The 22239-nt window shown below is 35.4% G+C and overlaps 2 long non-coding RNA genes across 3 annotated transcripts in view; one reads left to right on the top strand and one right to left on the bottom strand.

Moving 5' to 3' along the window:
• LOC106006804 overlaps positions 1–22239 on the bottom strand; it is a 106867-nt gene that overhangs the window by 5426 nt on the left and 79202 nt on the right. Inside the window, exon 3 of the long non-coding RNA XR_001181074.2 lies at positions 6338–6411. This is a non-coding gene — a long non-coding RNA (uncharacterized LOC106006804). The remainder of the gene's footprint in view (positions 1–6337; positions 6412–22239) is intronic.
• The window catches only part of PKIA, a 92840-nt gene that overhangs the window by 38695 nt on the left and 31906 nt on the right, over positions 1–22239 (top strand). The gene's annotated exons all lie outside the window — the stretch shown is intronic.

Here is a 22239-nt window from a genome sequence, read left to right as displayed (position 1 = left end):
AAGTTTTAGAAGGGCAAATAATCAACACTTTAAACTTTGTATATCAGATCATACCCCTAAGAAGGGATCACCTCCAAAATAGAAATAGAATGCATACAGTATCAGGTGTATCTTTTTTAAAAATTTTTATTTATTTATTTGACAGAGAGATCACAAGTAGGCAGAGAGGTAGGCAGAGAGAGAGAGAAAGAGAGAGAGGAGGAAGCAGGCTTCCTGCTGAGCAGAGAGCCCGATACGGGACTCTATCCCAGGAGCCTGAGATCATGACTTGAGCTGAAGGCAGAGGCTTAACCTACTGAACCACCCAGGTGCCCTCAGGTGTATCTTTAAATGCTAGAGACAAGGAAGGTTATAAAGAAAATAGATGATGTTTGGGGTGCCTTCCAAACTTGTGAAGGTAGTGTCAGCACAGGAGACTGTCTCTTGGCAGCACTTTCAGCTCTGCATTATTGGTTTGGCATTAGTGGGGCTCGTCTCTTATATTTAGGACATTCTTTATGATTCTTTAGTAACAAAATGTCTTTGTTTCTTTGATTCTATTATCACTGAAAAGGATTATTTAAAGGAACCACTTTTTTTGTTTTTTTCTGATATACACTGGGAGTGTTATATATTAATTCTCACTATGTGCTAGAGATGTGCTGGTAGTCCCCTTATATCTCCCTATTATCCGGACAGGAAATATTAAGGCTACTGATGCCTGTCCCATCTGGATATTTCTGAACTGAAGAGGGAGGTCTGGGACAAAAGCAAACAAGTGAAGAGAATTTAATTAACAGTTCAGTTTGATATGAAAGCCTGATAAAATTCAATTACCCATGTAAGTCTTAAGTGGAACTTATTTTTCAAAATAATATGGATTTATATTTTTTCTAGAATTTGGAGTAAAAGAAAAACAATAATTTAATCTAGTCAATAAAAGGAACATTTTCTTTATGTTTCTTTGAAATCTTTTGGTAAATCCCTTAACTTGTCATCTCACTGGTTTTACCCTTTCTAGAAAAAAAAAGCATACTGAGAGGAAGTAAGATCTAATGCTTTTTCAGTGTACTGTGGGCATTCTTCCAAGTCTTCTGTAAAACACTATTCTATCACTTATATTCCTATAGAACTATGAATTGCAATGAAGAACCCTCTTACATAGCTTCTTATACAAAAGCCTCTTAGACAAAAATATCAGGATATTCTTAAAGAAACTATATACAAATGGGCATATTAAAAAAATTATTAGTAATCATCATGGTCCAATAAGAATGCAAGGTTGCTCAACAACAAAATCAGGCAAACTTAATAAGAAAATGCATGGAAACAATGGTGAAAAGTGATTGAAACCTTAAAAAGGCAAAATCTTTGAACTAAATTTTTGTAAGAAGATAACACATCATGAGGAGAATGAGTTGTTTATTTATTTAAAGATTTTATTTATTTATTTGACAGAGAGAGACACAGAGAGAGAAGGAATTCAAGCTGGGGGAGTGGGAGAAGGAAAAGCAGGCTTCCCGAGGAACAAGGACCCCGATCCCAGGACCCTGGGATCATGACCTGAGCCAAAGGCAGATGCTTAACAACTGAGCCACCCAGGTGCCCCTTATTTCTATTTTAAAGATTTGATTTTTATTTATTTGACAGAGAGAGAGATCACAAGTAGGCAGAAAGGCAGGCAGAGAGAGAGAGTAGGCTCCCCACTGAGCAGAGAGCCCAATACGGGGCTCGATCCCAGGACCCCTGAGATCATGACATGAGCTGATGGCAGAGGCCTAATCCACTGAGTCACCCAGGTGTGCCAAGAATGAGTTTTTTAATCTAAGAATTGTTTTCTGATATTGGTGCATCATTATTTCAAGGCTACACACCAACTACTTTCTGTAAAGTAGATAGACCAATAGTACTTCTAGTCTTCACATAATTTAGGATACTTAAAAATGTTTTTTTATCAGGGTTAGCTTGAAAATACACAAATACATAATTAATGGACCACACCCATTAATTATCATTAAAACTGTAGAGTTATATAAAGGTGCTTACAAAAATAATTAAACACTGCAAGTATATTGTTTAAGCTACAAGTGTTCTATTTTTATGTCATCATATATAACCAGACAATAAAAAACTCAAAAATTATATTCTTATCTTTGAAATTTGAACATACCACACACAGGCAAACATACATTGTCTAATTCTCATTTCCAGGTTTTTTTTTTTTTTTTTTTTTAAAGAACCCAAAAAGCATTGTCTCTTTGGGAATATTAGATTGACTAATTTTTGACTGGTTTGACTGACGGCTAATTTTATACTATACTACCTGTAAAATTACTGACTTGCTTCTGCTAGAAACAATAAAAATAAATATGGTACAAATGAGTTCTCTCAATGTAAATGCATAAACACTCAGCAAATTCAGTCACAGAATAAACTCAGGCCTCCTGAATGGAGAGGCAGAAAAACCCAACTCTGATCCTAGTCCTGTCCCTGCTTTCAACAAGTCACTTAACCATTGTAGACCTCATCTTCCTCCTCTATAAAAGGAGACCTCCAAAATTCTTGCCAGGTCAAATACTCCTAACATCATGTCCATTAATTCTTCTCATGGAAGAAGTGGTTGTTTTATTGAATTGGTTATTTGGTTACCATCTTTATGAGAGTGTTAAAAGTAGCAGGCCTATCCATCAATACTATTCATGTGTCTAGCAGAAAAATTTCCTTACTGGTTTCCTTTTTGCTTTTTCTTTGTGTGTGATTATATGTTGCAGAGCTAATTTTTAGTTGTAGAAGCTTAAAGCATGCAGGGGCAGATGAAATAGCCACAGCCTTCTGTACCAAGCCATTCTGTTTTAAAACAATTGGATTTTTGCAGTCTTTAGAAGAGGGCTAGATGAGCACATCTGTTCACTTTTCTTAAGAAGTTTTATAACAACATCACCAAAAGGTCATCCTTAAACAGTCAGACAAGGTCAACAACAGAATCTTGGAAAATAGCCAGTACATCAACAAAACAAACACAATGGACTATTTACAGATATTAAGTTCATATAGGCAGCAGAATACAAGAGTTGGGGGAAGATATGGGAGAGCTACTTTACAGACCTAGCAAAGAAATAGTTTCAAGAGGTGCCTCATATTAAACTGTTGAGAACCAACAACAGTAACCAAACCTGGCCCCAGTACTTGGTAAAGTTGTTACTTATAAAGAAGTTGGAAGCAGTATGAGTCACAGAAGTGGATTCATGGGCCACACCCACACTGTGCCCTCTATTCTATTTGCAAAACAAAGAGAAATTGATGTAAATATTTTAATTTCAAGTAAGTGAAACAGTGGTTTTTAATCCCACCAGTTGATGCCAGGCCAGGTTTTCTATTATGCAACTGAGGATGCAGTCCCAAAGTACTGAAAGCAAAGTAGTAGAGATGATACACTTTTCCTCCCATGAAAATACCTCTTTTATTAATAATTCTAAAGGAAAAGAAAATTTTTATCAGAGTATACATTAGAAAAGCATCACATTTAAATCTAGAAACTTAATATTGACATAAGAAACAAGTAAGTTTAGGACGATAGAAAGTCACAGAAATCTTCAATGAAGACTTTGCACCTTCAGCTGAGATTTGTTAAATTATAAACAGAAATGGAGAAATCTCTGCAATTTGTATTCCATTCATGATTCAGGGAAATGACTTCAGAGTTTACTAGCATGAAAAGTAACCTGCTGGGGAATATAGATACCACTAATACACTAATACAGAAACAATGATATAAGATAGAGACATAATTTTTTGTAGCAAAGGATTTCACCAGCTTTTTAAAAAAAATTTTTTTTAAGATTTTATTTATTTATTTGACAGATGGAGATCACAAGTGGGCAGGCAGAGAGGCAGGCAGGAGGAAGTAGGCTCCCTGCTGAGCAGAGAGTCTGATGTGGGGCTTGATCCCAGGACTCTGGAATCATGACCTGAGCCCAAGGCAGAGGCTTTAACCCACTGAGCCACCCAGGCACCACCCCTCACCAGCTTTACAAGAGAGGGTTTTATGGTTGACACCTGGATCATCTTATAGTTATACCCATTAAAATTTTTAGATTATGTGGAATACCTAAATATATGGGGCACCTAAATATATACTTAGGAGAAACAGCCAATCAATTATACGCAATATATTACAGTAGTAAACATTTGATTTTTGTCAATCAATAATTTTGTGGTCTTTTTGTGGTTTTAAAGAGCCTAATTTTTAAATAAAAATTGTTTCAGTTTGGGAAGTGAGAAGTTTAAAATAATATCAGCTAGATTTCTTCAAGGTACTTTCTGATGCTCAAAGTGGGCAGGCTACAAAATGGTGCATGGCCAAGGCCATGTAGGAATGTGCCTGTTTCTTGCAGTTTGAATTATATTATACATTCTGTAAGATACAGGGGCACACAGTATAAGTTGGGTGTAACCTTCAAAACTTCTGTGTCTAACTGACTAGAATAGACCTGAGGCAAAACTACAATGTTTGCTTAAGTTTCATCAAACTCTACTTTCTTAGTCTTTCCCCTGTGAGTCTATCATTCTATTCCCTCTGTTACCTAATACCCTCTGCAGAAATCTAATGCCCTCAAGTTCTCTTCCCTCCTACACATCATCAAAATTTGCTTTTGGATCATTCAAGCTAAGGGAAAAAATGACTAAGATCTTAAGGTACAATGGATATTTGAATTTCAATGGGAAAGAAAGATTTAGGTTAAAGGGATGAGGTTTGGAGATAAAGGGGTGAGAATTGACTGTCAAGCATCTGTTAGTAGATGGGAAGATATTTTTAGGCATTGGATCTTTCTTGTATTTCCAATCATAAGGCTAGTCCTGCAAGCCATATATAGTTAGAGAGAAGTGATTATATGAAATGATCAAGATACCAGTAAATAAAAATAATGTCTTCGGAGCTCATAAATAAGATGTAGATAAACTTAAAGAGTACACAAAAATTGCTCCCTGTTTCCTGAAAGCAAACTAGCTAGCAGAGAAAAGAAGTTTGATAAACTGGCCTTGGTGTTGGTGAATGGCAAGAAGAATTCAGTGTGAAATTACAGATGGAAAGTAGGTCAAATGATATGTGTGTATATTTCCATGTGTGTTGTATAGAAGCCATCTCTGTCATCTAGGAAAAGGCGTCCAAAGTTAATGTACTGAGAAAAAACTATAAAGTTTGACGTCATTTTATTGCTAAATTGGGTCATATTTGAGAAATGAATCATTGGCAATGACTTCTTTGAAAGGTCTCCTAAGGCTATTGATTTTTTTTTTTTTTTTTAAATGACACTTGTGCAAGGAGGTTGTTCTGAAAGGACACAGAAAATACTACTTGTTAAGGATTTTGGCAGCAGTAGTTGAGCAAAAACTATAATATGATAGAAAGCACAGTTTTCTTTGTCTCCTTACAAAGTTAAAATGAAAAGTGAAAAGACTTCTAAATTTTATTTCATATTTAGCAATTATGTAAATTAAAACAGATTGATTTTACAACACATATGGTTATTCATTCAGTCACCAAAAAAAAAAAAAAGCCAAAACAAACACATTTGCTTTGAAATGATTCCTCAACATGAGTGTATTTCATATTTAGAATCAGATAGCAAAAGGAGACTGTTTCATTTACACGGATCAGTATTTAGTAGTTATTGATCATTATTTGTGAAAAACAAATTAATTTTCTAACATTCCATCATTTATTATTTTTTTAACAAAAGTAGGCTTTTATTTTTTCTTGTCAAATGTTTCTTCGTTAAGAAGTGAAAAAAAAAAGAGTTACTAATTCTAAGCAAGTCAGCTCCTTGATTTGCCTGGTGATTATGAATATGAATAGAGGCTTTCTCTATAGTACAGTAAGTCTTAATCAAAAAAAAGACTGGCTCTAACATATTCTACAAAGGAAAGTATGCCAAGACATAGTCAGCAATCTTTTTAAAAATTTTCTTAAGTTTAAAAATTATTATACTTTGCATGAATTCTACATTTCTCCTAAATCATTTTTACCATGGAATACATGATGCTATAATACTAAATTTATGAATAAAGTTTTATAGGTTTCATATATATCCATATCTTATAATGGTAACATTTAAATCAAACAATAAATTGTTATTGTTTCACAAACTAGGAGATAATTGCTCTGATAACAAGCAAAAGAAGCTGACAGGAAAGATAGATTTTCCGCTCTTTGCTCTTTATTGCAAGACTGTTTACTCTACTTAGCCAATTAATGTCAACACATGACAAAATTTTCCTGACTCCTGATTAATTAACTATAATTTCACTGGCTTTGTTACTGCTCAAGCTCCACTAGTTCTCTATGTGATTATCTTACCTTACTCATCATATTTTCCTCTTTGACCTTCCTCATATTCAGAAACCCTGTGTCATTAACTTGTCCAGTAATACCTGTTATAATCAGAGAAAAAGCAAAGAGGAATGAATATAATGCCAATATAACCATTAATTAGAAGCCATGTTTTAGGGTATTAAAACGGAAGAGGATTAGAAATGATAGTTTAGTTTTAGGAAAGCCATATAGTATATAAATGGAACCCCAAATGGCACCAGAGATAATTTTCCAGAGATTAAATATATCTGATACACATCCAGTTTGTGCCTATGGATGAACAACTAGTAGTAAAGGAGGCCCAGAAACATTTCTAGACAAATGAGGTTAATAAAATGAAGTAATAATGGTACTATTTACCTCAAACATTTCTTAGGCTTTCTTTGCCTATTATGCTAGAAATTATCTGACAGTATTGGAGTAAAAGCATTACAGTGACTTCACCATTTTGGATCATGAACAAAATAACTCAGGGTAAGGAAAGAAATGAGTAAAGCAAGAAGAAAAAAGAGAAATAAAAGAGCTAAAACATTATTTCTTGGCCGTCAGGTGCGAGGAGAGTTTACTTGTGCTTACTTAATCTTCATAATGCTATTATCAGCATGTACCCATTTTATAGAAAAGCGACTGAGGCTGTTCAGCTACAGGTTGCACTTAATTATCTGCCAGGTTTTCAAGCCTGTAATGAGGACAGTCAGGGCAGGAATTTCAGTCCTGGTCATATCATAACCTGGTGGAGATACCATTCTGTAAGCTCAGAGTTTTGATCCAAATTTTGACATAAAATATTGTTTGTCTTTCTTGAGGATGATAGTCTGTGTTCTAAGAGCAACTATAATTCTTTACCCTGTAACAATTTTTCTGAGTTATTTGTGCCAACTAAAAGGTTTTGATTGGTTTTTATATTAACAAAGCCCTGGAATTACATGGAAAATGATGTGAAGAGTTATTTATTTGTTCAATTATTTTTAGGGAAGGGATACAGAGCCGTTATCAGATTCTCAAAATGCAATCAAATATTAACTAATAGTTTATATTAAATGATGTAATGAATACTTCTTCTAGACCCAAATGCTATAATAATTATTGTTATTAAGATTTTATTTTTAAGAAATCTCTACACCCAACATTGGGCTTGAACTCAGAACCCTGAGATCAAGAGTCACATGCTCTACCGACTGAGACCTACAATTATTTTTAATCTATACATATCCCTCAAATCTCTATTATCTCGATTTAAATGAGGCATAGAGAAGTCCAAATAAGTGACAGAGTTGGAATTGAAATTCAGGTCAGTTTCAACTTGAGAACTACTAATTCTATACCCTGCAGTGCCTCTCATCGTAGATAATCAATACATGTCTGTTTATTTCCTTTACCCCATTAAGGAATCAAAAAGTAACGAGTACAGATTGGTTTTAATGTAGATGCTAGAATAAAAATGCCAGCCAGCAGCTACTGAATATTCATATTGTACTTGAAGCTGAGCATTAAGTACTCTATAGGCATTCTTTTATTTAATCTCACATATATATTACCTACCCTCTGAAGTAGGTTGTATAAATGTGCTAAAGTGATTGAAATAACATGATCAGGTACCAGCAGTGAAACTGAGAACAGACTTCCTGGACTGATGGTTGAGTTTTGACCAAGACATTAAGAGAAGGCATGAGCACTGGTGAGAGGACTAGAAAGCTATTCATAGTAGGAGAAAGCACTAATGTAAGCACTGTACTGCTTTGCTTAAGAACTGTGGACCCTCATAAGGGGAAAACTGGACTTCTAATGAAAACTGAAAGGTGGTTTATTCTTGCAGTATGAAAAAAATATAAACTGGTATCTCTTGATCTCTTCATGTTTGAACATGACTGTTTTATGGATGTGTTGAAATAATGGATCCAAATTCTCTTTCAGATCTTGAATAAATGTTTGTATTACAGAGATAGAGTCCATGGAGCTCTCCTCCCAAGTCTGTAAATACATCCCCATCTCCCTATCCTCCTTTTTGAAGTGTTTTACACTCTGTGAAAATAGAACTACCCTATGTCCCAGCAATTGTACTACTAGGGATTTACCCCAAAGATAAAAATATAGTGACCTGAAGCAACACCTGCACTCCAGTGTTTATAGAAGCAAGGTTCGCAATAGCCAAACTATGAGAAGAGCCCAGATTTCCAATGACATGTGAATGGATAAAGAAGATGTGTTATAGGGGTGCCTGGGTTGCTCAGTTAGTTAAATGTCTGCCTTTGGCTCAGGTCATGATCCTAGGGTCCTGAGATCCAGCACTTTCCTTGGCCTCGTTTAAGCAGGATTGCAGAGTCAGGGAAAGGGTGACTGAACTGTGGCTTCCTCCCTCCCATGCTCCTTCTCACCCTCAGTCTATTTCTCTCTCCCTCACTCCCCCTGCTTGTATGCACTCTCTCTCTCTCTTTCTCTCTTTCACTGTCAAATAAATAAAATCTTTAAAAAGGAAAAAAGATGTGGTATATGTACACAATGGAATATTACTCAGCCATCAAAAAAACCTTGCCATTTGCAACAACGTGGATGGAACTAGAGGGTAATATGCTAAGCAAAATGAGTCAATCAGAGAAAGACAATTATATGATCTCAGTCATTTGTGGAATTTAAGAAACAAAACAAGATTAGAGGGAAGAGAGGGAAAAATAAAACAAGACGAAATCAGAGAGGGAGAGAAACAATAAGAGACTCATAATCACAGGAAACAAACTGAGGGTTCCTGGAGGGGAGGGGTAGAGAGATGGGGTAACTGGGTGAGGGACATAAAGGAGGGCACATGATGTAATGAGCAGTGGGTATTATATAAGACTGATGAATCACTGAACTCTGTCACTAATAATACGTTATATGTTAATTAATTGAATTGAAGGAAGGAAGGAAAGAAAGAAAAAAAAAAGAAAAAGGAGAGGAAAGGAAAGTAATAAGGAAAGGAAGGAAAGAAAGTGTTTTACACTCTGGAAAAAGAATAGCAATAACAAACACAATTTCTTTTTATGTATAGTTATTATTCATCTAGTCAAGAAAACCCAGCTTGATATATTTATGCCAATGTATAAAATGAAGTTTATAACTCATGCCAAAGTATAAAATGAAATTTATAATTCATTTAATTAGTTCTTCCTATAAAATTTTATTTATTCCTACAGCATATATTGTCACATGAAGATTTTTGGTATTATTATGGTATCAGTTTGATACCCTAGATCATCTGAATGTGTTCTCCATTTATGTGTTTGTTTGTTTGTTTGTTTGCTTATTAGAGAGGGAGGGAGAAGAGTCAGAGGGAAAGAGAGAATCTTCAGCAGGCTTCATGTCCAGTGCTGAGCCCCGTGTGGAGCTTGGTCCCAAAACCCTGAGATCATGACCTGAGCTGAAATCAAGAACCAGATACTTAACTGACTAAGGCACCCAAGTGCCCCTGTGCTCCCTGTGTTTAAATAATAACTCACACAAATCTTTCTGAAAGAATATTATAATTAATCCCCCTAAATAATTTATAATTCTGTATGCTCTGCTTTCACACATATTTGGCATCATTTTTACTTTCACTACTCATTTAATGTGTTTGCAAGCCTTTTGTTAAAATACCTGGTGTACAGGTCGTTTCCTGATTGCCATATGTGGAATACTGACTCAGTTTGCATTTGAGAGTTACTAGTGTTTACAACTAACAGAGTCTTTGGACTTGAAGGAAATACAGTGCTTCCTTTTGTTACTCTCAGAAAAGAATATTTGTAAATCTCCATTACTGATTAAAGAAAACTGATTTATTATTGTAAATTTGACACTTTCTTTTAATCCAACCACAAAACATTAGTCTATAAGCTATTAATTTTATTATATATAACTATATTATAAGTACAACTATATTATAAATTAACTATACTTTTTTCTCCATCAAAGCAAAAGAAAATAACATTCTGTAAAAAAAAAAAAAGAAATGGTTTTCCTCTCCTCATCTTGAGTCATTGCTCTCCTCTTCTTTGAAAGTTAGTTCTGAGTAAGATGTATTTATAGCTCATTGAAATCTTGGCAAAGCCAGTTTAGCCATCCCTTTGAGTAATAACTCATCTTATATTGAAATATCTTAAACATATGAAGAATAATAGCTTATGTGATAAGTATTACTGATGTGGAGACTTGATTCATCAAGGAGAATATGTTGGAAATAGAAATGGACAGTGGCAGAAAAAAAATTATTTTTAACTAACATTACCTTGATATTTAGACCAGTAGCTAAGAAATAGTGTGAAGAGCATAAAAATAGGTTTTATTCATTTCAAGAAAGTAGGATATTTGCACATCATTTAACATTTATTAGGCATGTTCCTATAATCTGGAAGGTTATATGCATCATTTAGTTTAAACGCATTCTTTTGTAGTAGCGTTATTCCTGTTTGCAGATAGGAAACAGAAAGATTAAGAATGTTACCTAATTCTACTAAGTAGGAAAACTTAAACTGATCTAATTCCAGAGCAAAGCTCTTTTCTGCCATCAGTGGGATTTTTATCTCTGAGAATTAATGAACTCTTACCAGCTTTCTTCCAGAAAAATGCATAAAGAAACAACATGAGGGATGATATATCATTAAATGATTGGTGGGTTTGGAGTTGCTTCTACTGATAGATCTTTTGCAAAATCACTTTCCTCTGAGATAGAATGCTTTAAATATTTTCTCTGAAGACTTTCCTAAATTATACATATCAGAAAACTATTTTGCTTCGGAGCTCCTGGGTGAAGCCAACTCTTTTTTCTTTCTTTCTCTTTCTTTCTTTCTCTCTCTCTCTTTTTTTTTTTTTTTTTAGATTTTATTTATTTATTTTCCAGAGAAGAGAGACAGCAAGAAAGGGAACACAAGCAGGGGGAATGGGAGAGGGAGAAGCAGGCTTCCTGCCGAGCAGGGAGCCTGATGTGGAGCTAGATCTTAGGACCCTGGGTTCATAACCTGAGCCAAAAGCAGATGCTTAACAACTGAGCCACCCAGGCATCTCTAAGCAGCCAACCCTTGATTTCTACTCTGGCCTCAATTCTCGGTCCTGGATTCAAACCCTGCCTCAGGCCTCTCTCAGCCCGGAGTCTGCTTGAGGATTCTCAGGCTCCCTCTGCCTCCCCTTGCTTCTGCTCACACACACGCTCTCCTCTAAATTAAAAAAATAAATCTTAAGGAAAAAAAAGAAAAATAAGAAGTGTTTTGTTTGTTTGTTTGTTTTAAATTACACTTAGATGCCAGTATTTAGTATTGTACTATATATTGTACTATATACCTATATACCTATATATATATGGTATATATATATATGGTATATATATGGTATATATATATATGGTATATATACCATATATATATAGGTATATAGGTATATATATATATACCTATATATATATTATAGTATATATAGTATATATATATAGTATATATATACTATATAGTATATATAGAAAACTCATCGGTTATATATAGGATATATATACATATATATACATCTATGTAATTCTAATATAGTGTCTTAGAATCGTTTCTGGCACATGAAAGCATTATAGAAGTACTGATTACTGCCATTAGTATTATTATGAGAACTAATGTTGAGAATAATCCTTCATATAGTTGTATATTCCATTGAGGATAAATAAGACTAATAGAATATTTAGAAATCAGATTAAAGAAGGAGAGCCACTAAAATATACTGAGATAGAAGGTTATGAGGTTGTAAAAGCATAAAAATAAAGTTTTCTGGTTTTGTTTTCCTTTTTAAAGAAGGAAAGAACCTAGAAATATGAGGACAAAAACTATCCATTGGCTATGCTGACTTGGAGACAGCTGGTGACCTTTATAAGTAAAATTTCAAGGCAGTGGGCAAAGAGGTTGAGGTTAGAGAAGCCAGATGGAACTAAATTATAAAGTAAATGGGATGTGAGAAAATGGAAACAATAAATGAAGATAATTTTCAAAAGCTGAGCCATGAATTGGGTAAAGAAGATAGGCAGGGATCAAGGGACATGTATACTTTTTAACATTTTAAGTAGAAGTTACTAGTCTAGAATAAGTTGAATTTTGATGGGAATAATTCATAAGGAGTATTTGAGTTGTAGAGAATGCAGTGCTGTGAAGTACTTTAAAAGATGAGAGAAAATGGAATACACACTATGTGTAATGTGAATAGCTTTTTAACTTCAATTCTTAAAACAAAAGGAAAGATCAGTGCAAATGCTAATGAATTAATGGATTTGACAGTAAGATATTTACTAACTTCTATTTGCTTAATGATATGAGGTGATCATCTTCTGAGAGCAAGAGAGGTAGAGAGGATAGAGGGAAATTTGAGAAGATTGGAGAAGATTTGTATAAAAAAAAAAGTCCTTTAAGAACTAGAAAGAACTTACTGTTAAGTCAGAGCCATATTTCCAGTCTTGAAAAACCCATCTGAAATTAGTAATCTTTCGTTTATTGGAATACCAATTTTCCCTGTCATGTGATATTTTTCTCCAGCTACCTGGTTATAAGTTAGCAAGAGACAACAATGTGAGAGATGACAGTCAAGAAAAAATAGAATTAGTATTTTTTTGAAGATTTTATTTATTTATTTGACACAGAGAGAGAGCTCAAGCAGGTAGAGGGAGGCAGAGGGAGAGGCAGGCTCCCTTCGTGTGGAGTTCAGTCTGAGGACCATGGGATTATGACCTGAGCCAAAGGCAGATGCTTAACCAACTGAGCTACCCAGGTGCCCAAAATACAATTAGTATTTTAAATACATATGTGATGTTGAACCTCAGTAGTTATCAAAAAATTCAGAGAAATGGAACATGAGGTTTATTAATTTAGCAAAATCAAAAATTTTATATAATATCTTATGTTGGCAAAGATCTTGGCAATATAATTTAATCTGATCTTTTGAAAAGTAATTTGGTAATGTCTAGCAAGATAAAAAATGTCAGAGGTTTTACACATTAATTTTAATTTTGGAAACTTACTCTAATAAATTATATTTAGAAAATTATTATATAAATAAAGGTGTTCACTGAAATGTCATTTTTAATAAAAAAATTTAAAACATCTTTATAATAGTCAACAATAGGGGAATGTTTTAGTTAATTATATCTCCTTCTTAGGAAATTACAGTTATTATAATTTCAAGACAATGCAGCAAACTAGGATGTTTAATGATGAAAGAATGAAGAAAGCAGATTTCAAAATTGTGTCCACCTTGTGACAACTGTGTAAACATAAGAATATTTATTATAAATTAAACCAAAATAAAAATGTAAAAGCCCTGTAACAGTTTGGGGAATTTTCTCTTTGTTTCAAAATAAGTTTTAACATGGTCCTTTTATAATTTTGCTTTTTGAGAGGAGTAGTGAAGGAGTTTTCTCACCTTTTCTTAAGACTTTCTGGTTTTCATATCGTGTTTCATTACATAGCTTCAAATAAAGTCAACAGTTCTATCATCAGAGACTAGATTTATTTTACAGTTCATATTTGGTATAAAAAGTTATTTGGTATAAAAAGACCTGATGCACTTGTAAGTGCTTTAAAAATATTTCAAGATCATTTTTTTGTGTGCTTAATCTTTCCTAGTATGGATATTAGGGAGACTACTTAAAATTGCTAGCCGTTCATTTCTTCGTTTCTCATTTTTATTCACCTATATTCATAGAAATGATAACAAATGAGTCTGCAGTACATCTGCCAATTTCTTAAACCCTCTACTATCCACATTATGAAACCGCATTGATATGAATGCTTCCAGTATTTTCAGAGCTCTTCAGTTACTGAATTATACTTTGACTCTCTGTAATAATTATCTTATGTAATGTAAAATTTGGACTCAGCTTCTGGAAGTCTTTTAATTTCTTAGTTTAAGAGTGAGAGATCCTTAATTCAGTATTATGATTAATGATTATTTGCATAGTTAGGAGTTCTAAACTAACAATTGTTGGTTGATGGATACCTGGCAGTACTCTTGTCATGTCTCAGAAGTTCCCTGTTTAAACTCTTTCTCAGTCTCTCTCTCTACCTCCCTCTCAATCTCTCTCTCTCACACATACACCCACCCACACAGACACACACAGACACACGGACACACACACACACACGTATTATACTTAGGAGCACAGGCTCTATGTATACTTTAGGAGCACAGGCATTATAAAGTCTAAAGTTCCAGTTCTGTTGTTTCTGGGCCTTTCATTTTAGGTGAGTAACCTAATCTGTGAGCCTTTTTATTATCATCTGTAAAATGGAGACTTCAATGATAACAATCTTCAGAACATCCCTAATCATTTTAGAGCTCCTTTTACAGAGTCAGATACAAAGCAGGCATTTTATATGCCTGATTTTTATTACTTTTTTATTATTTAGGTCTTGCTTTTCCCTGAGTTTCTGAGTCTCCATAATGAAATGCAATTTCCAGTAAATTGAGTAACTCTTGTTATCAGCAAAGATTTTACTGAGTTGATTACTTTTCAGCGCAACCCAGATTAGTTTTCTATATTTTTTATTTTTATTGTTTTTGCCTTATGTAGGTGTTCAATAAAGATTCATTTAATAAATAATTGAATAGATGACTGCATGGATGAATGATTAAATGCTACTTCTTGAGAAGGTAGAACACATGACACAGTGGAACAGATGAGAAAAGGATCCATGGGGGAAAACATGGCCAACTCACTTTTGTGTCCAGGGTCAGACTAAAAGAACTGCTTTGTTTTGAAAAATGCAAAGGAGAGGGGCACCTGGGTGGCTTAGTTGGTTGAGAGTCCACCTCTTGATTTAAGCTCCAGTCATGACCTCACGGTCCTGGGATCAAGTCCTGTCTAAAGGCTCCTGTACTTTAGACATTGCCTACAGCATTTAAAGGAGAGTCTGCTTGAGGATGCTCTCCCTCTGCCCCTTCCCCCACTTGTACTCACTCTCTCTCTCTAAAGTAAATAAATAAACCTTAAAAAGAAAAAAAAGCCCACACAAAGGAGAACTTGTTAAATAACGTACTTTAGGGGTGCCTGGGTAACTCAATTGGCTAAGCATCTGCCTTTGGCTCAGGTCACGATCCCAGGGTCCTGGGACTGAGCCCCACATGGGACTCCCTGCTCAGTGGGAAGCCTCCTTCTCACTGTCCCTCTAACTGCTCCCCTTGCTCATGCTCACTCTCTCTGTCAAATAAATAAATAAAATCTTTTAAAAATTAAAAAACAACTTACTTTAACTACTTTTAAAAGTTAAGCATTAAATTCCCTGATGATTTTTTATTTGGCACCAATGAAAATAATGTGGGATTAGCCATATTAGAGATAAGAGTGCTGAGGTACAATCACATTAAATGAGATTATGTACTCTAAATAAATTCATGGGACATTTCTGATGGTCTTTTCTACATGCTATTTTGCCCCAAATTAAAATGTTTGGTAATCTAGCTATAAAGCTATATGTCATATGACATTAAGTATCTACCGTGTCAAAGATTTCCCTTGTGAAGGTCATATTTTGTCATGGAATGGATTTAGAAAAGTAACATGCCACTATCACTGGTAGCTACAAGTGCCAACAAACATTAGTTTAAATTGATGAACATACAATTAAATGATAGTAACATTTTCTTATTTTTTTAAAGATTATATTTACTTATCTGATAGAGAAAAACAGAGAGAGGGCAAACACAAGCAGGGGGAGTGGGAGAGGGAGAAGCAGGCTTCTTGATGAGCGGGGAGCCCAATGTGGGCTTGATCCCAGTACCATGGGATCATGACCTGAGCCAAAGGCAGATGCTTAATGACTAAGCCACTCAGGCACCCATTTACTTATGTTTAATGGGAAAAAGTGGGTAGGGAATGTATAACAGCAAAGACTTCATAGACTGAAATACTAATACATCATTTTGAAAACATAATATATGTTAACCAAAATTGTTATGTCTTCCATTAATATTTCACTGTACTTTAGACATTGCCTACAATCATCTCTGCCCTCTGAAGTGGGATCATGGCCTTGGTACACATTAGTCATATAAAAGATGAAGCACTGAAAAGAATTCAGCATTTAAAGACAATTTGTGCTTCTTCCAAAAGATGATACCAAGAAGCATTGCTTATTGAATTGGAATTACAAATCCTTTCTTTCAGAGTTAGTTTTTTCTTTAACACCAATATCAATGAAAGTAAAGCGAATTTACATCCTCATTAAAAATACAGGCACATAATGATAAAACAAGAAAACAACTTTTTTTCATAGACGTTATTTTTTAGAACAGTTCTAATTTTACAGAAAATTTGAGAGGATAGTATAAAGTGTTTCCATATACACTACACTCGTTCTCCTCTGTTATTAACAACTTATTTTAGTGTGTTACATTTGTTAACACTTAAGTAACAAATATTGATACATTATCATTTACTAAAGTATGTACTTCAGTCAGATTCCTTCAGCTTTTACATAATGTCCTTTTTCTGTTCCAGGATTCTATCCAAGGTAATACATTACATTTAGTTGCCATATATCCTTAGGCTCCTCTTGATTTTCTTAGTTTCTTAGACTTTCCTGGTTTTGATGATCTCAAGAATTTTGAGTAGTATAAATCAGGTTTTTGTACAATACCACTGGTGGAATTTGTGTGATGCATTTCTCATGATAAGATTAGGATTATGTGTCTAGGGGGAAAGACTGCAGAGTAGAAGGGCCATTTTGTCAGATCACATCAAGCATACATACTCTCAACATGATTTATGTATGACTGCTGAGGGTGACCTTGATCATCTGGCTGAGGTAGGGTTTTTTCAGGTTTCTCTATTATAAAGTTACTTTTTTCCCCACTTCCATACTGTACACTTTGGGAGAAAGTCATAATGCTTAGCCCACAACTAAGGAATGGGGATCTTTTTTCTTTAAGATAGTCTAGGCTCATCTTTTATATTTACCACCCCAGCTCTAGCATCAGTCATTTTTCCTAGATCCTTTTATTGGGAAGGTAGAAGACTCTAAGACCAGGATAGAAGGTATGCTCATTGCTGCTAGGGTGTCATTGTTTCTAAGTCTTTTTAGCTGACTGAGCAAAGAAATATATGTGTTATACTAACCATGTATATATGCATATCTATAAACATTTCTATATATAACCATGTGTGCCTATATTAAGCTAATTATAAAGGTATACTGAAGTTTCCAACTCTGATCTATTACCATTATTATTATCATTCTTGCCTCATTCCTTGCTTATTTTTAAATTTCAAGTCCAACAAAACACTTGACTTTTAAAGGTGTAAAAATCAGTACTTAAAAAATATATATATTTATTTATTTATTTTTAGAGATAGAGAGGCAAGTGGGAGTGAGGGGGCAGAGGAAGAGGGAGAGAGAATCTTAAGCAGACTCCCTGTTGAGCATGGCACCTGATGCAGGGCTCAATCCTATGACCCTGAGATCATGACCTGAGTCAAAATCAAGAGTTGGACACTTAAGCAATTGAGCTATCCAGGCTCCATTAAAAGTGTGAAAATTTGCCCTTCTTACACCTGTAGACTACTAGACATTTGCTCCCTACAAGATAGAGTAGTTCATTTCTCCCTTCTCCTTATACTTAAAACTGGTTTAAAACTTAAAACCTTGAACATAACATAACAAACAAGAATAGGAAGACACTGAAAGATGGAAATAAGAAGGTGGACTTACTAAGGACCTTGTGACTTGAGGAATAATATGGTGATGACTTCCTGTTTCCTACTGCTTCCCATTTATCCTGCACAGTGCACTGCAGGAACCTCCTCCAATTCATAACCACCAACAAAACAAGAGACAAAAAAAGCTTCAAGGAAATCTGGTTTCCTCAGCCAAAGTATGAAGAAAAGGGTTGCTAACAAAAGAAAACCATTTTGGCAATACATATTGTGCTCAAGCCAAAATGCAATGGAAAAATTGCACCTACCACCTATACCCCCCGGTTTCAGTAGGACCAAGTGAAGAACTGATCTTCCACACCATCTCACTCTTGGCCCTTCAAAAGCAGGCAGCACTCTGATTCTTCTATGAAGGTTATTTCAGTGTGGTCCATCAGTGAGCTGAGCCTCCACACCTATCCCTCAGCAAAGAAACATAAGATAGGGCTAATTAACACTGAACTGCCCTCACATAGTCTTAGGGTCCAAATTGGGAGCTTAGCCTCCGCTTCTACTTGAAATCAATAACAGAATGTTGCAAACTGGAGATAGTAGGCACTCTGCTTTCCCCGATGCCTGGTGTCAGTGAGACCCAGTAGGGTGCTGAATACCTATATCTATCCTAAAGCAACAAAATAAAATGAGGTAGCACAAAGCAGGGCTAGCTGGCAGTTCTCTTCTTCCCACCCTGGCATCAGTAGAGAGCTGAGCCTCTACCCACAACCAGCATCAACAAAATGGAAAGAGATGGTGTGAAGAAGGACAGTTAAGACTTCACTTCCACCTCCCCTAATGTCAGGGAACCTGTTGGGGAGATGAACATCCAGTCCCACTTAATGGCAGCAAGATGGTATGAATAGTCCCACTTTGGGGGACAGGTATTAGCAGGGCAAGAGGAAACCTGAATTTCTATTCCATCTGTCTGCAATTAAACAATGTGAGTGCCCACTTTTGCTGGGATATTGTCAGTAGGGCCCAGTGGAAAGCTGTATATACTTATTTCCATCTCCAGTTCTCATGCCACATCTCAATACAGGGGTCTTCTTGCTTAAAATAATAATAAGATTAAATAGCATTCAGAGCCATGTAATACTCAAAATATTAAGATATAATTGAAAATTATTCATCATTGCAAGAACCAGGAAATCACAAAATGAATGAGAAAAGATCAACAACATGCACCAACACCAAGATAAATCAGATGTTAAGATCATCTAACGAGGATTTTAAGCTATCCTGTAAGTGCTTCAATAAGCAATTACATACTCCTTGAAATAAATGGGGGGAAAATAGAATATGTAAGTAAAGAACTAGAAGTTACAACAATAAAAATAAATGAAAATAGATATGGGGTGCCTAGGTGGGTGGGTTAAAGCCCACCAGTGGGTTAAAGTGGGTTAAAGCCTCTGCTTTCGGCTCAGGTCATGATCTTAGGATCCTGGGATCTAGCCCCACATCGGGCTTTCGGCTCCGCAGGGAGCCTCCTTCCTCCCCTCTCTGCCTGCCTCTCTGACTACTTGTGATCTTGTCTGTCGAATAAATAAATAAAATCTTAAAAAAAAAAAAGAAAGAAAATAGATAGAATGGAAAAAAACAACAACCACAGTAAAAATCTCCTTAGACTGGCTCAAGAGTAGAGAGGAGATGACAAAGCATAGAATCATGAACTTGAGAATAGATCAATAGAATTCATCAAATATGAAAAATAGACTGGAAGATGGAGGTGATGAAGGAAAAGGATTTCAAGATTCTGTGGAACAATAACAAAGGAACTAACATTCATATTACCAAAGTCCCAGAATGAAAAGAAACAAGACTGAAAGAGTATTCAAAAAGAGTGACTAAAAATTCCCCAAATTTTTAAAAAACATAAATTTGCAGATTTAAGAACCTAAGAAATTCCAAAGAGGGTAAGCACTAAGATATCCATGCCAAAACACATCATAATTAAACTTATAAAAAATAAAGACAAAAAAAAAATCTTGAAAGCAGACAAGGAGAAGCAATATATTACTTATAGAGAAACACCAGTTCCAATGGCAACATATTTCTAAACTGAAACTTGGAGCCTGGACATTGGCATAACATTTTTCAAGTACTGAAAGAAGTGTCAGTCACAAATCCACAAATTTTATATTTACTTTCTTGTTTGACTTATATTAATGTGCTGCTAATTAATCTCTCTATATCCAGAATTGCCATCACCCTTCCCCAGCGTTCCAGTCACAGTGTTTCCAGAGTGATCTTTCTAAAACTGAAACAAACAAGCAAATTTTTCTTATAAAAACAACTGCTCATGTTATTTGAATCAACTTTTCTCTTTCTTCTAACTTTAACTTTCCAGTTAAAATCCTTGGGCAGGAGTTGGGGGGGTGGCTGACTCAGGTGATAAAGCATTTAGACTCTTATCTCAGGATTGCGAGTTGGAACCCCATGATGGCTGTAGAGATTACTTAAACTCTTGAAAAAAAAAAAATCTTTCAGTAGATTCCCATCTAAAGCATGGGGACAGCACCCGCAGACAAAAAGTGTTGCACTGGGGTCATGAGGAGTGCCCCATTATGTACTTTCAAGTTGGGAGGGGCTAGGCATAAGTCTCTAAGAAATTTTGGAAGCAAGGTTTCCAGCACCTTGAGGGAGCTAGCTATTGTTGGGAAGAGGTCATTTATTCATGTCTAATAAAACCTGAGTAATGAGACCCTTTCAGATGTGTATCGATAGGCCATATGCTTGGGGGATGATTGCCAACATGTATCTTGAATGGGGGAGGGTAGAGTTAAAGGAAGTCTCCAAAAGAATTTATATATGTTAAAGTAAGCTTATAGGATCTAGGGGGCAGGCTGGGAGTCGGGCCAGTATTGCCTTTTGCCCTTAGCAAAGTCTCAAAAATTAGGCAGTTGAGTCCCTAGAAGAATGTCACTCTGCCTTTTTCAAGGACTTGTCAATGGCTGTAGGTAGTAAGGAAATTTAATAATTTTTCTTCTGCCTTTATTTCCCACATCATTAGTATCTTAGACTTAATAAAGATTTAATAAAGGAAATTGTTATTGATACATCAGTGTTTAAATTCCCCAAAGTCAAACCATTAACCCAAGGACTTTTTTTTTTTCCACTTGAACTTGCGAGCTAGTCATTAATACCTACCCACCCCCCTTATCAGATGCTGTCAGTGCTCCTGTCCTCTCTCCCTCAGCACCCATCATTATGTATATACTGATAAAATCATGCTGTTACCTGTAATTATCTTCCTTAGAGCTGGCCAGAAGTGTCCAAGAGTTAATGTATCTGGGTGTGGCTTTCAACCATGATAGAGGGGGTTTGGAAGAGAAGTACTTCAAGTCTCTTACCCATTACTGGGATAACTCTGAGTCATGCTCTATATCTCACAGAACTCCCTTGAAGGACAGTAGTCCCCCCATTACTCTTCAGTAATGCACCACTGTTAGCCTCCTTCTATGCCTGTATTCTCAGTTTCTACTCTACTTCAGAGTTTCCTGGGACTACCTCCCAGATAAACAGTTTGCATTCAAATTCTTTTCTCAGGTTCTGATTTAAGAGGACTCAACCTAAAACAATTTCAACAATGTATAGCCTCTTAATAATCCAGTGCTCCTTACAGAGCCATCACTGTAAATGTACGAAGGCATGGCACATTATGTCACTCTTCCAAGATCCTAATGTAAAACATACAGGAAAGAACATGACTTTGAAGAGAAAAATAATTTATATGAGAATGGACAATGGATAAAGGAAAGATAATATAGTGCCATTTGTTTTCCATTAATGATGCTGTGGATTCTTTTTTTTCTTATTTTCACATAAGATTTTTTATTTATTTTTTTTTCAGCGTAACAGTATTCATTGTTTTTTGTGCCACACCCAGTGCTCCATGCAATCCGTGCCCTCTCTAATACCCACCACCTGGTTCCCCCAACCTCCCACCCCCCGCCCCTTCAAAACCCTCAGATTGTTTTTCAGAGTCCATAGTCTCTCATGGTTCACCTCCTCTTCCAATTTCCCTCAACTCCCTTCTCCTCTCCATCTCCCCTTGTCCTGTGGAATTTATGGGCAGATGGTCTGTAACAGGTGTGACTATAATTTGAGGAGACTGGTTTCTCAGCTACTCAGAAAACTGCTAATATTATTTTAGAAGCACAGCTTTCTTTACTTGCAGTTTTTCCTTTTACCTTAATGTCTATTTTTCTAAATCACTGACCAGCAG

This window comes from Mustela putorius, unplaced genomic scaffold, assembly GCF_011764305.1.
Source record: "Mustela putorius furo isolate JIRA1106 unplaced genomic scaffold, ASM1176430v1.1 tig00003846_pilon_pilon_pilon, whole genome shotgun sequence".
Taxonomy (NCBI): domain Eukaryota; kingdom Metazoa; phylum Chordata; class Mammalia; order Carnivora; family Mustelidae; genus Mustela; species Mustela putorius.
This window is presented reverse-complemented; position numbering and strand designations above follow the sequence as displayed.